This window comes from Rhipicephalus microplus, chromosome X (genome assembly GCF_043290135.1).
Source record: "Rhipicephalus microplus isolate Deutch F79 chromosome X, USDA_Rmic, whole genome shotgun sequence".
NCBI lineage: Eukaryota > Metazoa > Arthropoda > Arachnida > Ixodida > Ixodidae > Rhipicephalus > Rhipicephalus microplus.
Genome location: NC_134710.1, coordinates 123,661,281 through 123,683,055, shown reverse-complemented (window position 1 = coordinate 123,683,055; position 21,775 = coordinate 123,661,281). Strand labels below are relative to the sequence as shown.

The 21,775-nt window shown below is 45.9% G+C and overlaps 1 protein-coding gene across 4 annotated transcripts in view; it reads right to left on the bottom strand.

Moving 5' to 3' along the window:
- Positions 1 to 21,775, bottom strand: part of LOC119187233 (uncharacterized) — a 43,442-nt gene that overhangs the window by 5,744 nt on the left and 15,923 nt on the right. The gene's annotated exons all lie outside the window — the stretch shown is intronic.

The following is a 21,775-nucleotide window of genomic DNA, read 5'->3' as shown; positions in this document are numbered from 1 at the left end:
TTGTAAAGGTATATGTGCCAGTTAGTAAAGCCACAGAATTGATTTTCCAAATTGTAAATCTGTGTAATTCCCCACACCCTTAAAACTCGTTCCAGTGAAGGTCCTAAATCAAAACCACTTGCTCATATCATTGAATAAAAATGATAACCTTAACTTAAAGGCCCGGAATAAAATGGCGACATAAAATGCACCACTGAGATGAGATATGAACATTAAAATGCCAACATGACAGAGAAGCTAATGTATACTGCCTACTTCCTAGGTGCACAGCTATTTGTAAATTTGTTTGCAGTGTATTTGGTCACGGAGCTAACGCAGTTCACACCAGCGTGATTTCTCGATTTGACGTTAGAATTTCCAACAAGACGTTAGGAGTTACTAATAAAAAACCCGTAATTTTTTGTGATGCAATAGCGATTTTATGCATCGCACTGGCACAACTTGAAATCCAATAGTTAATGCTTTTATACTTTGTAGAGTACACCGTTCGCAGACTATGACAAAGTATAATGAGCAATTTACGCTCATGCATGTCTTTTCTCAAAGCAGAACGCATATCGGATTGCGAGGATAACAAGGGGCAAAACTGAATAGTTATCTGTAACTTCATTACTGTGTATACAGTTTAATTCACAATCGTTCGAAATAAATGAACATGGCTTTAAAAGGGAATGGAAGTGAGTTATGCAGCATGTTCTGGCACATGTGCAACACCCGGGAAGTTTATTACGTAACAGTGATTTACATTGAGTTTGACCTACAATTATGTACGAAACCAAAGGAGAATGAGCACTGTATTCCACCTTCATAAATCAAGCAGCTTCCAAGGCAACAGTGCAGCACGATGCGCGAGCATCAAGCGCCTCTACCCTCCCTCCTCTATTGAACTGTTTGTCCTCAGACGCTGCTTCCTTTTTCGCATAAATGTGGCAATTATAAAATTATGGAGCGCAAAACAAGAGAGAGACGGGACGGGTGCTTGTAAATGCCCTTTCGATGTATTGTTTTGCACTAAAAAAGTTCCCAACAGCAAAGCACCATCTCGACGAATTTCAAGTTTTGTAAATGCAGTCACAACACATGCTATCAGATTTTATATCATTTCCTGCTATGTGATACGTTGAAAGCTTTCCAAGTGAATTCCAAGGAGGGAGGAGGCAGGAATTAACACACCGCTCCTGCTGTGCGCGACGCTTAGTCACTGGCAAAAACAAATTCCTTCAAACTGCAATGCTCTCAAACATTTTTGTGACCGTCTAAGAATTTGAGGAGCTTCTAAACATTATTCCAGCCCGTCTGCAGTTCAGGACTCCATACTGACACAGCATAGCAGCGCCTGGTTTTTGTATTTTATTTTTTTCTTAATCAAACTCCTTTCCATTCATAGTCAGGTTTGACACGCGGAAAATATATTGACGGTTCCTCACCCGTCATTGTGTTCGCCCAGTCCATTCTGTGAAAGCTTGAGGACACGGGCTTTTCCCAGGCTTAAGTTACTCATACCTTAGTTTTTGCTTTCTTTGTACGCCCCAAAGAATGCAGACAGGCTACAAAACATAGCAACGAGCTTTATTCTCCGGGTTTATGGCGTGCAGCACAGATATCTGTATTATTAAAGATGATAGTCTTTCTTGGGCACCTTCAACGCAAAAAATTCAGTCTGTCTGTACATTTGTCTGTTTGTCCACCGTTACCGTGAATCGGTTACTCTAAACAGCATCAACCGACACCCCGAACGGCTGACTCCATCCGCAGTGTCCACCTATGTTGCTCAAGAATCAGCGTTCTTACGTGTCCGACTGTCAATTAAAAAGCAATCATTGCGCATATCTGAGGTACCATAAAAACACTTCGATGTTTTTCAGAGGTGAGCATTCGGCAGAAGTCTGCTTATTATTTTCTCCCTTCCACCGCTGTATTGACGAGTGGTGATTGGATGATTGGTTATTTTGATTGGAGTTTTCATGTTTGTTCTTATTTCTTTATTCTTGCCCAAGAAAGGTGACTTCAAACATTTTTGTATGTGTATGGTTGCTTTTAAAGGGAAGCCTGTAGTAACTGATCTGTGAGGCTGGTGGGATTAGCCAAAATTCGCCTCACCCACAGATGGCAAACACAAAACAAAGCTGAGTGGGCAGGCATGGAGATATCACAGCAAGATGAAAAGAAAGGATTTTTCGTGCAATGAGGCGTTGCTAAAGCCTTTGCGGCAGGCATTTAATTTACGACCATCCCCACTTCCAGTCAAACAATTGGCCCTAACACCCTCATTTTCAACACATGTGTTGAAGACATGGGTCTTATCTCCTATCACAGTGCACTGTGAAAAATAGCCCCTATTTTTTCGGACTGTGAGCAAAGGAGCACTTACGCATTAAATGCCGCTTTTTTTTTTTCAACGCATGGCTGGAAATCTCGTTTGCTTGAGTGCGCGATGTTAATTGTGTAAGTCTTTGTTCCACAGGGCACCGAGTGATGCGGGACCCAGAGAGGTTTACACATGGAGGAAAGGAATCCTGGGCTTTCGTGCAAAGCTAACTGGCTGAGTGGACGCACAAAACCGCATGCACGTGAATCACCACATCGACGTCTTTTCAACAAAGGTTCTGTGGGTGGTCCTGTGATCTCCTCCAGCGTTGTAAATATGCGAGACCCCTTCAAAAAATGCTGCTAAAGCTCGAAAACCAGCCTTTGTATTCCTGTACAAGTCTGCCCCTCTTTCACTTGCAATGGTTGGCCAGGAGCAGCCAATACAAAACTTGTGACGCGGGGTGGTGGTTGTTTGTTTACCCGAATGACGAAGACATAACGCCGTTGGGCGACATGCGATTCAAAATTAATGTTGACTACGTTCTGAGCGACAATATTTGTTTACATTTCGTAGATGATGTGTGTATCTACACAAATCTGTTTGACAGGTTGTTTCGCTTTCAAAATTTTGTTTTGGTAAAGGGTAAAGGGGGAGAGATTATGGGCTGGTAGATAGATAAAAAGGGGTCTCACAAACAAATGAGACTCAAGCACTGCACTCCACCCCACCCCCCACCCGCACCTCTTTGCGTCCTACAAGAATGGAGACTTTAAAAATGGAAACAAAGAAAAAAGCGCATGTAGTCCTATATTTATTTCGCTCTATTTGTATTCGTTGCATTGTAGCGCTTGCATCATAAGTCGTTGAGCAGTGTCCCCTCACGGGAGACAAATTAGTGCCTTTCTCGTGTGTTTCATGAATCACTATATGCCATTGTGACCTACATAAATTGCCCACCTGTCTGTTACTCAGAAAAAAAAGCAGTACATTACGCACAAAGACTGCGAGCTCCACTTGCCCCTACTTAGCTGTTGAAAAGAAAAACACGCTAAAGTAGTTTTTTTTTCAAATTGTACTTTCAGTTTCCACGCCACCGGCGCTGCCGCTGCCGACGAAAAGTGGCCGTGCGTCCCCACCGATCATTTTGCCCGCTGTTATGCTTGCGAGTCCACACCGAACATCCATGCCTCTGAAAAAAGCAATCTGTGTCAAGGCCAGCACGCGAGCCCGCCTGACGCGAACAACTCAACGGCGTCATCACGCGGTGGCGCCGGTCTGTCGCGCAAGGCACAGCGAGCCCCCTCAGCCCACGAGCCCGTCGAAGCAATCGGCCCCTTGCAGTCTGGCAAGGCTTACGCAATGCGTGGCGACGTCACTCGTCCTTGGCTGCAACCACCCGCAGCGGCTCCGGATTTGATGAGAATGATGCGGCCCAGCGGCGAGCCCCATTGGAGGATTCTGACCTCACGGCCAGCGGCGCTTCTGGTTGGGCATTTGGTTACTCAAAGGATCCACCCAGTGCCTATAAAAAAAGCCCTGCGGCGCGTTGCGAGCAGTAGACCTATGTGTCAGAGAAGAGAGCTTGGCTCTTCGAGTCTCTAAGCTGTCGGTCCCAGTGCCGAATTTGTAACGCCTCTATTTCTTTGCTGTACCTTGCCTTGACTCACAGTCGTCTCGTCCGGTCGTCTATCAGCTCTGCGCAGAAGCAGTCGCGAGCTGAGAAACCTACGCTACCAAACGGCTGGTGACTTTCCCGGCGGAGTTCGAAGCAGTGGCGCCTTCGGGACCGTGTTGGTGTCGCCGTCTTTTGTAACACCGCCAACTCGGAACGACCTCCACGCTGCCGCCGGTCGAAACCGCCTCGACGCACACCTCTACTAATTACAGGGTGTGTTCGAAGACTCACCGTAGATGGCTAAATAGACAGCTAAAAGGATGGTGGCCATCTTAAGTCCCATTCGAATTCTCACGCAGCCGGCAAAATGGACAGCTCCGAGAAGACCGCATCGTAGAAAAATACGATGCAGGATACTTTGCTGTCTAAATAAGATGCGGCGCAGCAAATCGCTCAGGGACACAGAGGAAGGAAAGGCACGGAGGAAGGAACCTTTCCTTTCTCCGTGCTCAGACAGATCTGATCTTGCTGGAATGGTCGTCTGCACACAAGTAGACGCTTTTCCAGACGCTCAATGTGAGTAGCATTTAATTTTTTTATATTTCAACACGAAATAAGCCAGAAAATACACCTGTTCTGTTTGTTAATTTGGGCTTCTTTTCGATGCGAGGTGGCGCATTGTCGCGTAAAGCCGTCCAGACGTGTTCTTATTCTTGGACAGCATGGGCTCAGTGCTGTCTTCTAAACAGTCTGCGTAGACTATCTACGTGCTGTCTAAGAATTGGAACACAGCCACAGTGGCTAAAACAGAGAAGTGTGATGAACACGTCGGCTAGCGCATAACGCCTTGGGAGGAAACCGCCAGGTGGCGCTGGCACACATTTGCACGTCGTAGAAAGGCAACTAGAAATAGCTACTAAAAAAATTGAGAAAGTAATCACTGAAAATAACAAAACAGTGTGGACATACACGAATCTAATCAGACTCTTTGAACTAGAGCTTGCTAAGGCACGTGACAAGTCACCCCCGAAAAAGAAGACACAAACCCAAAAGTTGGTGGGATGAGGAAGTTAAGAGAGCTATAGCAAAATGTCAGGAAGCCTCTAGAGAACACAGGCATGCTATGCAGTGGGTTGAACCGACAGATGTTGAAAGAAAATGGGACATCTTTCTAAGCTGTAGAAGGGAAGCATCCCTTCTGATCAATGAAAAGATTATAAGAAAGGGGGCTCAGTGGCTGGCAAAAGTACATAAAAAGGATAAAAAGGCAGCTGCGAAATTTTGGAATCATCTAAACTCCCTAAGAAATGAGAGAAGCCTATAGCAGAGGTTTATCACTACAGCTCAAGGTGCTAGGCGAGAAGGAGACAAAGCTATTGAATATATAAGAACAAGGGTGACAGAAAAATTTCAACAAAGAAGTGCCTTATACACCATAATAGACAAGGATGGATCAAGTGGCGCAATGGCTCCATTTTCACGAGAGTGGGAAAGGGCTGAGAAGAAGGTTTAAAGTAGTACATCAACAGGCCCAGATGGCATACCAATTATGCTGATAAATGTTATGTAGTCACTAGCGCCCCCCTACAGCTTGATTCAACTTGTTCAATAAACGCCGCTCCTACCACGGGGCAGGCCAGTCTTCGCTCGCTCAACTTGGCGTTCGTCGTCACTCATTTCTGTCGCGCCCCATTTTCATAATCGCGACACATCGAAACAACATGGTGTCAGAAGTGAACTAACGCAACGATAGTAAGCATGGCCCTTCCACTCATCTCACCTTCAAAGCAGTTTGAGCTGGGCAGCAATCCCGCGGAAGCTTCGTCGGAATGGAAATCGGTGTATCAGCTTTACGAAGCAGCCTGCGAATACAACACAAAGCCAGAAGCACCAGGGCGAGCACTGCTACTTCACGTTATGGGCCCAACAGTTTGGAAAATCGTTGAAACCTTCCGTTTTCCGTTGCCAGCTGAAGGTGAGCAGAGAACTGACATGGTGGCAGCAATATTTGAGCGATTCGACGAGAGATACCTTCCCTACAAAAACGTGACGCAAGCGACAGCCATATTCAACACCATGTGCCAGAAAGAGAACCAGCCAATTGACGATTTCATTGCTGAACTTCAGCATCAAGCGGTAATGTGTGACTTCGGTGACAAGCATGACCGCCTCTTAGGCGACAGGATTATCGTCGGCATCCGAGACGCAGCACTTCGAGAAAGGTTCCGCGAGAAAGACTTGACACTGGAGAAAATCATCGCTACGTGTAGATCGGCGGAAATCTCAAAGCAGCATGTGACCTCGCTAGCAACGACTTCACATGAACAAGAAGCAACTGTGGCCAGATTGAGCAAAAAAGGCAAGCAATTTCGACAACCTGACAAGCATCACACGAAAAGGCAACCAGCGTATCATCTAAAGAACAGGCAGCCCACAGAAACAGCAGCTCAGCGTACGTGCGGCAGGTGCGGAACGGTGCATCAACCCCGACAATGTCCCGCCTACGGCTCAACATGTTACAAGTGTGGAAAGATCGGACACTTCGCGAGTGTTTGCCGTCAGAAACAACGGACAATACAGAAAAAAGTTCACGTTCTCTACGACCAAGGGGACGACTCCGAGCAGGAGTTATTTTTACGAAACCTCACAGTGGACATCATGGAAAGTGCAGCGTCTGACTGGTTCGAGTGTGTCGAAGTGAATGGTCGTCTCGTTAACTTCAAATTGGACACGGGTTCAGATGTCAACATTCTCCCAGAGCAGCTAGTAATAAACTGGAACCTGCAACCAACAGTGAAAGCTACGAATGCCAAGGTCACCACGTACCTAGGTGAGCAGCTCAACATTCAAAACGAATGTCAGCTCTCTTGTTCGGTGAAAAACAAGCAAAGCCTTGTCAAATTTTTGCTGGTTAAAGGAAGTCTCAAGCCAATATTGGGAGCAGCTGCATGCACAGAACTAAACATGGTGCACAGATTTAGGAACGTTGAAGCAGTAGGAGAGGCTTGTCCTTCTCGGCAGCTTGAAGCAGTACTTCAAGAATTTTCTGACGTATTCGAAGGCATTGGCAGACTCCCAGGAGCGTACAGCATTCACCTACAGCAAGATGCAAAGCCTACAGTTGCAGCCCCTCGTCGTGTGCCATGTGCACTTGAAAAGACAGTCAAAGCCGAACTTGAACGTATGAAACAAAATTCCATTATCAAGCGTGTAACAGAACCGACGGACTGGGTGCATCCCATAGTTATTATTACTAAAAAAGACGGAAGTGTGCGGATATGTCTAGACCCCAGGAACTTGAACGTGGCAGTGAAGCGACACCACTATCGCATTTCTGTTGCTGAAGAACTCTTTGCACGACTCAGTGGGTGTACTGTGTTTTCAGTTCTGGATGCCAAGAATGCATTTTGGCAGCTAGCGCTTGACGAGAGCCGCTCGTACTTGTGTACATTTGCCACACCATGGGGACGCTACAGGTTCCTCTGTGTACCATTTGGCCTCAACATTGTCCCTGAACTTTTTCAGCAGGCCATTGACAGTATTTTTGAACGTCAAGCTCTTGTAGCACCATACTTTGACGACATTTTGGTTGCATCCAAAACACTTGATGAACATGTTGTTCACTTGCGTAAAGTGCTCAGCATAGCACGAGCTAACAACCTCAAGCTGAATTATAACAAGCCCAAGCTGGGTTTACCAACAGTCACCTACCCAGGACATCAGCTGACACAACAAGGCGTCACTCCTGATCCCAGCAAAGTGAAGGCTATCAACGCTATACCAGCACCAACCTGCAAAGCGGAGCTTCTTCGCTTCTTCGGCATGGCGACTTACCTAATGAAGTTTGTCCCAAATTTTTCTGCGAAGACACAGCCCCTTCGAAAATTTCTCAAATCTGATGTTGCACGACACTGGACGCAAAAGATGACCGATGCATTCAATGACATCAAGAGCAAACTGACAACAGCACTAGTCTTGCACTACTTTGACCCGGCACAGTCTATTGTCATATCCACTGATGCAAGCTTCTATGGAATGGGCAGTGTCCTCCTTCAGCACGGACACCCAGTTGCCTATGCATCCACAGCACTCACACCAGCACAACAGCGCTGTGCGCAAATTGAGAAAGCTATTGTATCTATGGTCGCAGCATTGTCATTGACACTGACCACAAACCTCTTATTGGTCTTCAGTCCAAGGACATCCACAAGGTCTTACCCAGGCTACAACGCCTACTACTTTGACTTTAACGCTACAGCGTGAAGTTGGTGTATTTGCCAGGTAAACATTTGACTGCTGCAGACGCCCTGTCTCGTGCAGATGATCCAGCAGAGACAATCAAGACATCAGACCAGGAGTATCAGGTTCTAGCCTGTACATTGGTGCAAGCGTCAACTCCGAAGCTAGCAAGGATAAGAACCTGCACAGCCGCTGATAGCACACTCCAGTGTGTAGTGTCGTACATCCAGAAAGGCTGGGCCAACGAGATCTCAAAAGTTCCCAACAGCAGTGAAGCCCTACTACTCAATCAGAGGTGAACTTTATGCAACCGATGGCTTTCTGTGTTATGGTGAAAGACTTGTTGTGCCAACGGCATGTCAAAAAGAAGTGGTCTCAAGGCTGCACCTCACCCACCGAGGCATTGTATCTTGTAAGAACACAGCTCGCCAGAGTGTCTACTGGCCTGGAATAAGCCAGGACATTGAGCAGATGATAACCAACTGCGAGGTCTGCCAGCGCCATCAGCGGGCTAACCAACGAGAGCCACTCCTCGACAGAGAACTACCAGCACGATCTTGGGAAAAAGTGGCTGTGGACTTCTCCCACCACAATGGCTTGACATACTTGCTTCTAGTGGATTAGTACTCTAAGTACGTTGTGGTCAAGAAAATGCATACAACATCAGCCTCATCAGTCATCACAGTGCTGAAGGATATCTATGCGCGTTTCGGCATACCCTCAGAGGTCATGGGCGATCAAGGTCCTCCATTTGATTCACCCGACTTTAGAAACTTCAACAAGGAATGGGACATCGTTCACAAGCCCACATCACCTCTTTTTCCTTGTGCAAATGGGCAAGTAGAAAGAACAATCCAAACCATTAAGGCATCAATGACAAAAGCACTATGTGAAGGCAAGGAACTCGCAGTGGTGCTATTGAACCACAGAGTTACTCCAATGAATGGCCTTCTTTCTCCGGCAGAGATGCTTATGGGAAGAAGTAGAAGAACATTTATACCAGCTCATCCCAGCACGTTGTTACCGCACTATCCACACTCGGTGCGCCAAAGAAACCTTCAGTCAAGGAAGCAGGCACAGCATAAGCATGCAGACCAGCATGCTCGTCAGCTTCCCTCCTTAACCAAGAATACGCCAGTGTGGTTTTGGCAAGGAAAGAAATGGGAGAAAGCAGTCGTAACACAGGTAGGCCCAGAGCCACGGAGATACATCGTTACAGCAGCCAATGGTCAAGTGTACGTGCGCAACCGACACCATTTGCGAGTGCGGCACTCCCCGAGTGACCACCAGTCAACACCTGAAGACTACTATCCTCTTCAAACAACCAAAGAAAATGTGCCCCACCACACCCCACAGCCGAGTTCTCTCCCTGACCGTCCTTCAGACACCCGAATGGTACCACCACAAAATTTTTATAAAGAAGACACGCTCGAGAAGGCCAGTGAGAATCCCTTCAATATTCCTTCTGTGGTCAAATTTTCATTTTCTCATTTTTGTTTTTGTTCATGTGTGGCGGCGTGTTATGTAGTCACTGGCACCCCTCTACAACTTGATTCAACTTGCTTAATAAACGCCACTCCCACCACGGGGTAGGCCAGTCCTCGCTCGCTCAGCATGGCGTTCGACATCACTCATTTCTGTCGCGCCTCATTCTCATAATCGCGACACATAGAAACATAACAATAAAGACATAGGGTGCGAAGTCTAAGCAGACTTTCAGGCCGCGTTCACACTGAGCATTCCGGCCGCCGAAAGTGCTCCGAATCCGGTTCGGCGGCGGCGAGATTTGCCAAAAGGGCCCTCTCCACACCGATCGCTCTCGGACCGATTTTTGCGGCGTCTGCCGCCGAATCGGTCACCGCGGACCAATAGGAGCGCTAGTCAAGGAATTTTGAAAAATGGTGGCCAAGCCCTACTCACTTGTTATGCCGCAGTGCACGTAACTGAATGTTAAAACCAATGGAAGTTTAACCTACTCAGTGCCTACTTCGCCTCCGTATTTCGTGAAAGAGGTGACCGAGCTTGCTGTTGGCGTGACCGAGCTTGTTGCGGTCTTGCAGAGCAAAACGAACTCACCAACGCCGCTGGCGTCGGTGGTTTTTCTGCTCTTTGTGCATTACAAGACAGCCACTTGCCAGCAAAGTAAGCAGTACTGTCTTTTCTTGCTTCTTGCGTACGAGAATCGTCGAAGTATACACCACCGGATAGCGTAGTAGCGTTTGCGAGCCGCGACAACGACCGGGTGACAGCGCATCCATCCCGCGTTCGCCCCATAGTAGATGGCATATTCGGCGGCGCGGGGCGCGTCCAGTGCGAACGACGCTGTGTTTCGGCGGCAGGGGAATTTCGGTCGCTGTAGAAAGCGGATGTTTCAGTGTGAACTAGACATCAGAGAGGCAGTGAGCAAAACAATAATCGATGGTGAAGTCCCCATGGATGGAAACTTAGCAGGATGGGCATGATCTATAAAGGAAAGGGGGACAAAGCTGACATAAACAACTACCGTCCTATAACAGTGACATCAGTGGTCTACAGGCTGGTGATGCAGATTATAAAGGAAAGACTGCAGGCATGGATAGAGGATGAGGGCGTGCTGGAGAATTACAGAAAGGGTTTCGGAAACACAGGAGGTTGGAAGACAATCTGTTCTCACTGACGCAGTGCATAGAAATAGCAGAAAAACAACACAGGCCCCTGTGGCTGGCATTTTTGGATATCAAGAGAGCGTACGATAGCATGGTTTAAGAGGACTTTTGGGGAATACTAGACACACCAAGTGTGGAAGATGGAGTCACTAATCTTTTAAAGGATATCTATAAAAGTAACAAGGTAGTTATAAAGTGGGAAAAACAGGTATCCAAGCCCACAGAGGTAAAACGGGGATTAGGAAGGGGTGCCCTCTGTCACTTTTGTTATTCATGATGTACCTACAAGGATTAGAGGCCAAATTAGAGGGAAGTGGACTTGGCTTCAACCTCTCTTTCGTCAAACAAGGAAAACTCATTGAACAGGCACTACCAGCATTGATGTATGCAGATGATATAGTGCTAATGGCCAAGAACAAGGAAAACTTGCAGAGATTGATGGACATCTGCGGTGATAAAGGAGATAGGTTAGATTTCAGATTCAGTAAGGAAAAATCAGCAGTCATGATTTTTAATAATAATGAAGATAGTGAGCTTAGGATACAGGAGGTCACGCTAGAAATAACAGATAAATACAAATATCTGGGCATATGGATAAGCAATGGGACCGAGTACCTAAGGGAACACGAAATATACATAACAACTAAAGGTAACAGGAATGCAGCAGTGATGAAAAACAGGGCACTGTGGAATTACAATAGGTATGATGTTAACAGAGGAATATGGAAAGGAATCATGGTTCCTAGTCTGACGTTGGCAATGCGGTCTTGGGCATGATCAGAAGTTTAAGCAAGATTAGAAATTAAGCAACGTCGAATAGGTAGGCTTGCTTTAGGAGCTCACGGGAATACATCAAATCAGAGAGTACAAGGTGATATGGGATGGACATCATTTGAGGGCAGGAAAGCTAGCAGCAAGATAAAATTTGAGAAAATGGGAGAGGAGCGCTGGGCTAGGAAGGTTTTTAGCTATTTATACATAAAGAATGTCGATACAAAATGAGGAAGCAAACCAAAAAAGTGATGGGTAAATACTTGGAAAACAGCACAGGGCCAAACCAAAAAGAACTATCGGTTAAGAAGAAGGTCAAGGAAACGGAGACCGACATGTGGAAAATTGGCATGATTTAAGAAGTCCGCACTAGAGATCTATCAAATTCTCAAGCAGGAAATTGCCAAGGAAAGGATCTATAATAATACTCGGGGTAGTTTTCTACTGTTTGAGGCCAGGACGGAAGTATTGCGAACCAAGACATATCGGGCCAAATACGAAGGGGTAGACACGCTATGCAGTGCGTGTGGAGAGGAAGAGGAAAGTGCCGAACACTTGATAATGTTCTGTAGAGGGCTTCATCCTACAGTTCAGGATGAAGGCAGAGAGCTTTTCAAAGCACTGGGGTTTAGGGACAGGGAGGGCAAAATAGACTTTAAGCGGGTAGAATTAACTAGAAGGAGGTTATCTGATTGATGTTGCTAAAGTCAAGGCACGAGTTAAAATTAAACCCTTCACTGCAAAGTACCAGTCTTCAACTTCACTATTAAAAAGGGAAAAAAAAAAGATAAATCTAGTTGTTGGTTCACTAAATATTAAGGCTAGGTGGCGTTAGCCGCCACCCGATCTAAAGGGCACCGCCACATCAATCCATCCATCCACGTCACCTAAGGCGGCGATGCGCTGCGCAGAGACGGGAATCAACCACGCGCGCGGGCAATGTGAAACATTTAAAATATATTTTGTTGCTCGTGCATGGCTTCAAATGGCGACCGAGACAATATGTTAATTAGCTTCTGGAATTACAGAATGCCTACGTGGGTGAGTGACTGAACTGAAATATCGACAGAGTGCCGAAAGAGAGCGCCAGATGGCACTGAAGCACTTTATCGATGAGAAGTGGTAGACGATAGGAACAATGAACTAAGTTGTGAGCCATTGGTTGCAGCAACTTCATTGGCGAACCATCATTTCCTCAAGCACTAATCTGAAAATAAAGCCCCATCATTTGTAATGCCAAACTCAGAGACGAGAATCACGAGCGGTATCTGAATTAAAAAAATTATTTTCTGCAGACAGGTCATACAACACATTTCCGAGTAGTGATTCGCTTACAACAATGCATTATTAATAATGGGTCGTGCGTCTTTTTTAATCCCCAAGAAAAAAAGTTTTCTAGTTCACAAGCGCCCCACAGAACATTGGGCTTCAAGCCTAACTGATGCGCCGGAGTTTCAGGTACTTCCTCTTTTCACAGGAAGATGCCTGCATTTTGTGCAGTGCCTGTGTGTAAAAACGCAAATCGGTGAGCAGAAAAAAATTGGTCACTTGATTGGTGAGCCTCGGGTCAAGTTGTGTGCAGCCCAGTGTGACATTTTTTTTTGTTTCAAGCAGAAAACAAGCTCTTCCAAGCTGTCACTGTGAAGCTCATTGAAGCTGAACCACTTTAAAAAAGTGATTTCAAGGGCTTCTACAATGCAAAGAGCTCCTCCGAAAGGCTGACCCATATGCGTCCGGATGAGGGGTGCAAAGGGGGCAGGTGCCCCCCCCTAGTCACCATGAGGGAGGGGGGGGGGGCTAAATCTGCTCTATACATTGACTAGGCGGCGGGGCACTCTTTAAGCCATCTAAAAGGGGGGCACAAAATCTGCCTCATACACTGATTTAATAGGGAGAAGGCACCCTGCAATAAACCTTCGCACCCTACTCCCCCCCTCCTCCCTGAACGGCAACCACGCCTACGGGCCTACCCCTTTCAATGCGGGCAATTCTGCCATTCACAGTGTGCTCGAATTGCCGGGAGATGCCCCTCTCGTCGAAGTGCAGCTCTCACACAGCCCAGTCTTCTTGAAGCAGCTTGTCAGCTTGCGGGATCGCTCTCCGCCACCGCGCAAACAGAGCTTCGTCCTTTGGAATGTCGAATAACGCATGCTTCTTTTAAGATGACTTGTAGCCTACAGTGCCCCCCAGGACTAGGAAATGACTTTGTTTTCACGCCATGAGAGTGCATACAGAAGCATTGATGTCAGAGTGCCAATGCAATAATAAAAAAAAAAAGAGGACAAACGCGCCCGACGAAACTGTCGGAAACGTGCAAACAACGTATAAACGACTGCGCGCCCCCACGCAGCTCCTCTTCTGAGGCTTCAGCACGCTCTGTAGGCGCCGCTTGCCGCTCATCACACTTCCCCATTTTAGCCATTGTAGCGCTAATAATGGTGGGATTGCCGGCTGTTTTGAATCGTGCTAGATACCAGTGTTATAAATGAATAAAAGTGATAGTTATTTATGCCTCAGTTGCGCTTTAGGTCGCCAATCGGTGCTGCGGGGTCTATACTACTTTGGCTATAGCCAAAATCTTGGCTCATGCCAATTTACTCATGCCAAGATTTTTGCGACAACGAGTAGCTATAGACCCCGTAGCAGCGATTCGCGACCTAGAACGCAACTGAGGGATGAATAACAATCACATTTATTGATTTATATCGCTGGTATCTAGCACAATTCAAAACGGCCAGCAATCCCGCCATATTTAGCACTGGGAGCGCCAGCAGTGGCGCTACCTCACGGTCACCTCAAGATTGTGCCACAGCTGACCACTTTTCTACAGAAAAGAGTGACGTCAGGCTCAGATGCTCCGCAAACATTTCATCTGCTAGGCTGACACATTCAGTCATGCCTTGTCACATGCATTGCCGTCGTCGCCGTACAAAGTGTCAACTCGGGTTGAATACGATAGTTTGGAGCTTAGAATCCCCGCGATTCGCGACTTCGCGAATCATTTTTGATTCGATCGACTTTTCACTGAACAGAAATTCCAAAATGAACGCCGTTTCAAGCAGCACTGAAGAGGTGTCCGAAGATGCATGCTTCAGCCATGTTCGCTTGTGTCTCAGTTAGCTATATTGGTGTATTTTGGCATGCACAGCATTCAGGCATATGAAGAGGGGTTAATAGAATATCCTTATCGGGAATGGGCATCAGTGGAGGTATAGAATACGTTCTCTGCTTGCCATGTTCCTTGCGCCTCCAGATGGCCCCACTTATCCAGCCTCTTGCAGTTGCGGCGGCAGTAACAGGGCATTACGCGGACGCAAAGTCTAATGTTTAACTAAAATTCAACGATACCTGCGTGTTACTTGTCAGCGCTGATATCCGACTATACTCTGTTCCACTTTGATAGCTTGTGGTCGTGTTTGTGCGTAACACATATGCGATATGAAAAGACAGCCTCATTGCATTTTTCCGTGCTTCGAACGAGATGACTGCAATTCAGAACGATTCCCCGACATTCTGACCGACAAGCACACGTTCAATCATGCTCTTCTCTTTCACCGTTCTTTTAAAGGTGGTTTTCATCTTTACAATTTCACGAAATAATTCAAAGCGGTGTGACAAAGAAGATCAGACACGACGAGCGAGTGTATTTTCATGCTTCGGTGCCACAATAAGAACACTCGGATTGTGACATCATCGCTACTAGCGCATCGTCACTCAGGATGGTATTTGTGGAATGTATCGCACTGAACACGTAGCACTAGTGTCGATGTTGCAGGGCACTCCAATTTCTATTAAACTCTCGAGCGCTGCTTGCCGCCAAAATATAATAACTTTCACGCGATGAATTTCATTCAAATTTGGCCAAGACGACCTACGCACACCGAGCAATCGCAGGAAGGGCACAACTCGATTCTGAAATTTGATGTCAGTACTCCTTTAACCTTACGGTATAATGATCAGTCATCAACAAACCCAGCTCTCAACCTTATTAATGCGGTATGCTGCCTAACTTTAGGTCTACTGCGACAGATTCGCTTGTGAACCCCGTAGCCCTTCTCCTACGAGGTGTGTGTACTTGCAGTCGCGTTAGTTTGAGCAAAGTTAGCTCGACGATTCGGAAAAAAAAGTTACACATTTAAATTTTCCGCCAATCAAGGACATGAACGGAAACGTTGAATTAGTTCTCAATTCACCCGGCAGATGACGTTAGCTGCCAGCTTTCTGAAGAGTTACTCTATATGGTACCTTTAGATACCTACAGGTAGCATATACAGTAACTCTAGCTTTCTGTGTTGGTTATTTTATTCCACTTTCTTATTTTCATGCTTTCGGCTGCTGCGTTATCTCGCCTTGACGAAAGACCCTTGTCAGAACAGTCAGTGCTTGAAAGGCGACCTAATCTGTCTTCGTACAGAAAATCGGTGAAGGCCTTATTGAACTTTTTGCGTGGTAGTGGCCTATTGAATAGGCTATAGCACCCCTGATAATTTTTTTCTTTTCTCTTTCGCACGTTTATTTTGATCTTCGTTTTCTTTCCCATCTTGATTCCCCATTATTTTTGCCCTTAGTCCAGGGTAGCAAACGGGATGCTCCAATTTCTGGTTAACCTCTTTTCCTTTCCCTCATTTGATTCTCTCTTCGGCTAGGGCATTGATTGTGCAGCGGCGGAAGAGAAAGTAGACACAAGTACCAATGTGCATTTCCTAGGCGAAATAATTTTCAAGGTTTAACGTCCAAAAAACCATTATGAGAGAGGCCGTAGAGGAGGTCTCCAGAAATTTCTACCACCTGGGGTTCTTTATTGTGTACCTCAATCTAAGCTCAAGCATTTTCGCCTGCAATGAGGATGCGGCCGCGATTCGATCCCTGGATGTGCGGGTCAGCAGCCAAGTGCCATTAGACCACCTATAGGCAAGAGCTAGGCAATACTGGTGCGCGTTGTGGTCTATGCGATCGATAACTATCCACTCTTATAACTTGTCTGTTTTATTATATACGTTTCCAGTCTTCCCAACTTTTTATAGAACAGTGGTACAAATGTTTGCCACTCAACCACTTCGTTTCGAACACTCATAAAAGTAAACATGTTCAAAATTGACACCGCTCTCACTGGTAGTACTACACTCTAGCGGTGATGATAATATATGGCGTTTCTTGGCACAAGGGCCACATGATGGCCAAAGAGCGCCAGTACATGAGACAAAAGATATGGGAAATGGGTATGGTTACTGGCTGTATATGGGTATGGTTACTCAACCACTTCGTTTCGAACACTCATAAAAGTAAACATGTTCAAAATTGACACCGCTCTCACTGGTAGTACTACACTCTAGCGGTGATGATAATATATGGCGTTTCTTGGCACAAGGGCCACATGATGGCCAAAGAGCGCCAATACATGAGACAAAAGATATGGGAAATGGGTATGGTTACTGGCTGTATAGGGGCCTAAATGCCTTGTGCTAAAGACGGGTAAAACATTAAGGTATTAAAATCATGAGAGTGACATGACATGTGTAGTGTAGGAATGAGCAGCTTGCGCTTATAATAAAGTTGCGGAAAGATGATAGAGCACGAATGTCTCTGCAACGCCTTTGTTTCAAGGGCCACAAGACATGTGCTTTGTAGTGCAACTACCCCAGCAGCGACCTCTCTTCAGGAGTCGAGCTGCAGAGTACCAGGATAGATAACATGAAAGATATGAACACCTTTTAAAAAAACGCGAGCAATGACTGATAATGGAAGAGTGGATTGCTACCAATGAACATGGATGGATGAAGCGATATTTGCTCTCGGTAGGCTGATGGGAAGTGCTTTTTTTCTTAAAGTGAGTAATTCCTTGCATTGGATTAAAATGTGGATAAAGGTGAGAGGTTCACCAGATTTCTCGCACATGGGTGGATCACCACCAGACAGAAGATATGAATGTGTACTATGTGTGTGTCCTAATCTTAGCATTGTAATTGTTACGTCTGTGTGGCCGACTTCGATACTGGCGACCAGTTACCAAGGTGCAGCTTGATAACATGCAGTTTATTTTCTGTTTGGCTATCCCATGTGCTTTGCCAATAAACTCTGAGTTGCCATTTGAGAAATGGTTCTAGGTCAAGTGTGGGGATGGCTACAGATGTACTGGCAGTGTTTTCGAAAATGAATGCGGCAAGCTGATCTGCCATCACGTTGCCCTGGATCTCACGATGCCTTGGCATCTAGCATACTATGACATGTTTGAGTGTGTAGACTGTGCATAATAATGAGTAAAGCAGAACAAGGATGAGGTTTTTGTGTTTTTTGGGAGTTTTCAGAGCTTTTACCACATTTAACAAATCTGTAAATTACTGCCTTTGGTGGTTTTGATTGTTTGATGTGTTTAACTGCTGCAAGTATCGCATAAGCTTCTCCGGTGAAGATGCTTGTATCAGAATGCAGTAAGCCAGCTTCCGAAAAGGATAGGCCAATTGCTGCGTATGATACATAACTGCCAGACTGAGGCATCTGTAAAAAAGTCAGGACAATTGTATTTGTGTTGAAGCTCCAGGAAGTAGGTGCATATGTGTGCGACAGGACCGTGTTTCGTAACTTCCACGAAGGACACATAACATTCCATGAGTTGCCATTGCCACGGTGGCAGATGCGCGGCAGGTGCCATCAGACACTGATCAAGAAGTGGCACTCCCCTTTTCTCAGCAAGGCCTCTCACACGAAGGGAGTAGGGCCGTTGAAATGACAGACAGTTGTCAAATAGAGTGCAACTGGATAAGTCATTGATTGTGGAGTGTGAGAGGTGCTTTTTATCAGCATTCAGTTTGAGGTAATACACAAAAGACATGTAAGTTCTATACAGCGTTGGTCCTTCCTTCTGTCCATGCTACCGTCCAGCCATCCGTCCGTGCTTCTGCCCGTTCGTTCGTAGACTCTTTGTTTACTTTTTCTTATGCGATTCTTCAAGGGAAAAGAAGAGAAAAGTGAGCCCCGTAACTGTCTGCATCAGAGTGCGACACCTCAACAGTAGCTCACAAGAAATGGGGGTAAGGAGGGATTAAAAGGATAGGATTAAAAGGTATATATAAAGAGAGGAAGGAGAGAGCGACGCGCAGGGACAGCGAGCAACTGAAGTAAAGAGGAGATAGGAAAGATGGACACGGTCGCAGGAGTCAGAGGACGGGGCACCACTCAGCGAGAGCTCATATCGGTGGCAGATAGATTTGTGGGGTTTAACATCCCAAAACCACCATATGATTATGAGAGACGCCGTAGTGGAGGGCTCCGGAAATTTCGACCACTTGGGGTTCTTTAACGTGCATCCAAATCTGAGTACACGGGCCTACAACATTTCCGCCTCCATCGGAAATGCAGCCGCCGCAGCCGGGATTTGAACCCGCGACCTGCGGGTCAGCAGCCGAGTACCTTAGCCACTAGACCACCGCGGCGGGGCTGCTCATATCGGTGGCAGGAGATGGCGTACGGGGAGCCCAGTCAACCAGAGCTGTGCTGTCGTCGGAGATCGTGGGGGCACAACTGGTCGTCTCGAAATCCAGAGAGCGAGTCCGCCGTTGATTCGTCCGCTGCCTTTCTTATTGGACACACTTGTATTGAACCTATGCCATTTATTATACTGTTTGGGAGATACTGCCGGCTACCTCTGATGCAGAAAAAAGCTAGACTAAGAGGTGCTTTGCCCCTCTAAATCACCCAACTGGTCAGGCACTTCGAAAAGTGAACTTTATCAAACCAAAAAGTTTGTTAATCACGATTACATAGTGCAGACAATGACACCCAACTTAATGCAAAATGCATTTCTGAAGTCCGCGACGTTACTGTATACTATTGGTTGAGGTAAGCTTTCTCAGCGCCTCTTTTATTTTCTTTCAGTGCCCAGGGAAATGCTCTCTTCAGGCCGTCGAGCGCACGCTCCTTCTCCGCTCGCCACCGCCTCAAGGGGCGCTGCGCGAGTAGACTACGGGATGCTGGCACTGAACGGCCGCACGTAATAGGAAGCTTGCAAATTCGTGTTTTCATGCGAGTTTATTTGCAGTCGTGCTTCTAGACAACTTCATGGATGCAGGGAGGATGAAAAGTATTACGGACATAGCGGCGCGCTGTTTTCACTGGGCTTTGTCAGGCCGTGCTAAATGTTCAATATATGCATTGGAGTTTTGTAACATTCACGTTTAAATTTTTTTTCTAGCTATTGAAACGCCCTTATTTGCATGTCTCAGTATATAATATTGTTGTGTACCACTTTGCACATCTGAAGAAAAAAAAAAAGATTGTCTTTTTTTTTTTTTTCATTTCTCATTAGTTACAAAAGAAAAAAAAACTCTCCAGTCCTCTTATAGAATCACCTCAGACAACTTGTTTGCTTATTTGTTTGTAGCCTGGAATCCACGGAACATACCCACTCTAGGGAATTGGCCAAGAAAACATGCAGTATTCTATAAACTAACTGCACTATTGCTTACAAAAAAAAAGAAAGATGAAGAAAGAAGACATTATCAAAAAAAATTGAGAGAGAGCGAAAAAATAAACTAATCACTAATATAATAACTATACCTTGATTTTGGGAGCTGACCAGACAGCTGAGAGTGCCAAACCTGATTAAAGTGGGATGTATGTCTCATATTTATTGACATTTCGAAAATTACTTCTAGACTATTTTGAGTATTCGTTAAAAGGGACCTTATGTTGAAATACATTTAGTGTCTGGAATGAAATTGCACACCGCATCAAATACATCTCTGTGGTGATTTCCCAAGACAAAGGCACCCAAATTTAGAACAGTTTCTTTGGTTAAACTTTCTTTATTTCTTTAGCAAACGGAATAGCTAGAAGTCTTTTCCTAATTACTGCATAGTTACGACATGAAACAGAACAATGTTAAAAAGGTTTTGATTCTTTGCAGAAAGGACAAAGAGGGCCAGACCAGCTCTGTGTAAATGAATATTTAATGGGGGAACACGGCACCGGAATCTGGAAATAATAACTTCAAATTTTTCTGACGGCCTCCACTAAGATTTCTATGGAAATTTGAGACTGCTGAGAGGCAAAAACTATCCTCATTTTCTTCAGATTCGATGCACTAAATGTTTTTTACTTCCCTCCGGGATATATCAGCGCCCAACATGATTTTCTTACTGCCTCAAGGATTGGAGCCAAAGCTAGATTTCCGCCCTCAGCAGGTTATGCACTACCCTCATGATCAGCCCATTTCAACCAAGTGAAGATGTTACATGATGCCGTCAAGTTCTGTGACCTTCCAGTTTGTCACAAACATTTATGATATGTAATGTGATATGATGACGTTTCACGTAGTGATGGTTTCTTGGATCACTCGTGTTCACGACGTCGACGCAAGAAGACGCCGCCAGCGATCAATTTTCGCTTTTGATTTGTGGGGTTTAACGTCCCAAAACCACCATATGATTATGAGAGACGCCGTAGTGGAGGGCTTCAGAAATTTCGACCACCTGGGGTTCTTTAACGTGCACCCAAATCTGAGCACACGGGCCTACAACATTTCTGCCTCCATCGGAAATGCAGCCGCCGCAGCCGGGATTTGAACCCGCGACCTGCGGGTCAGTAGCCGAGTACCTTAGCCACTAGACCACCAAATTTTCGCTTTTGATGAGACATTTAAAGCTATTGCCTTTATGCACTGAACTGCTGTAGCTCCTTGAAATTGCAGCTCCCGCTGATGTTCGGGGGAGCGTGCTTGCAGTAATCGGGCAGAACAATTGGTCGCCTAATAAATCCTTGTACTACACTCTAATATGTAGCCGTCATTTACAACCCCAGTACTTTATAGATTATGAGTAGTGGCAGCTGAAGACTACCCGTCACGTTTGGCAACATGGCAACTGGAATCACTAAATGGCAGTGCGCTGCATCCGAACAGTCAACAAATAAGTCTATCAGTAGCAACGCCGCCTCGCGGTCGCTGCCGTGTCTAACGCTAACATTACGCCCTGAAGCTGAATGGTAGCTCATGGGCACCACACATTCATTTGGCCTCTATTCTGCTCGCTACCGAATCAAGATGCCAGAGGGAAGCAGAAAGAAACAGAGCTGAGCAGCCTAATATTAAGGTTATAACAATCCGTCCACGAATACACAGACAAACTCAAGCAACTGGCCACAGGCCGCATTTTTCATGCCTGTCACCTTGGCTCAAGTTGAGAGTCTGCATTATAGACT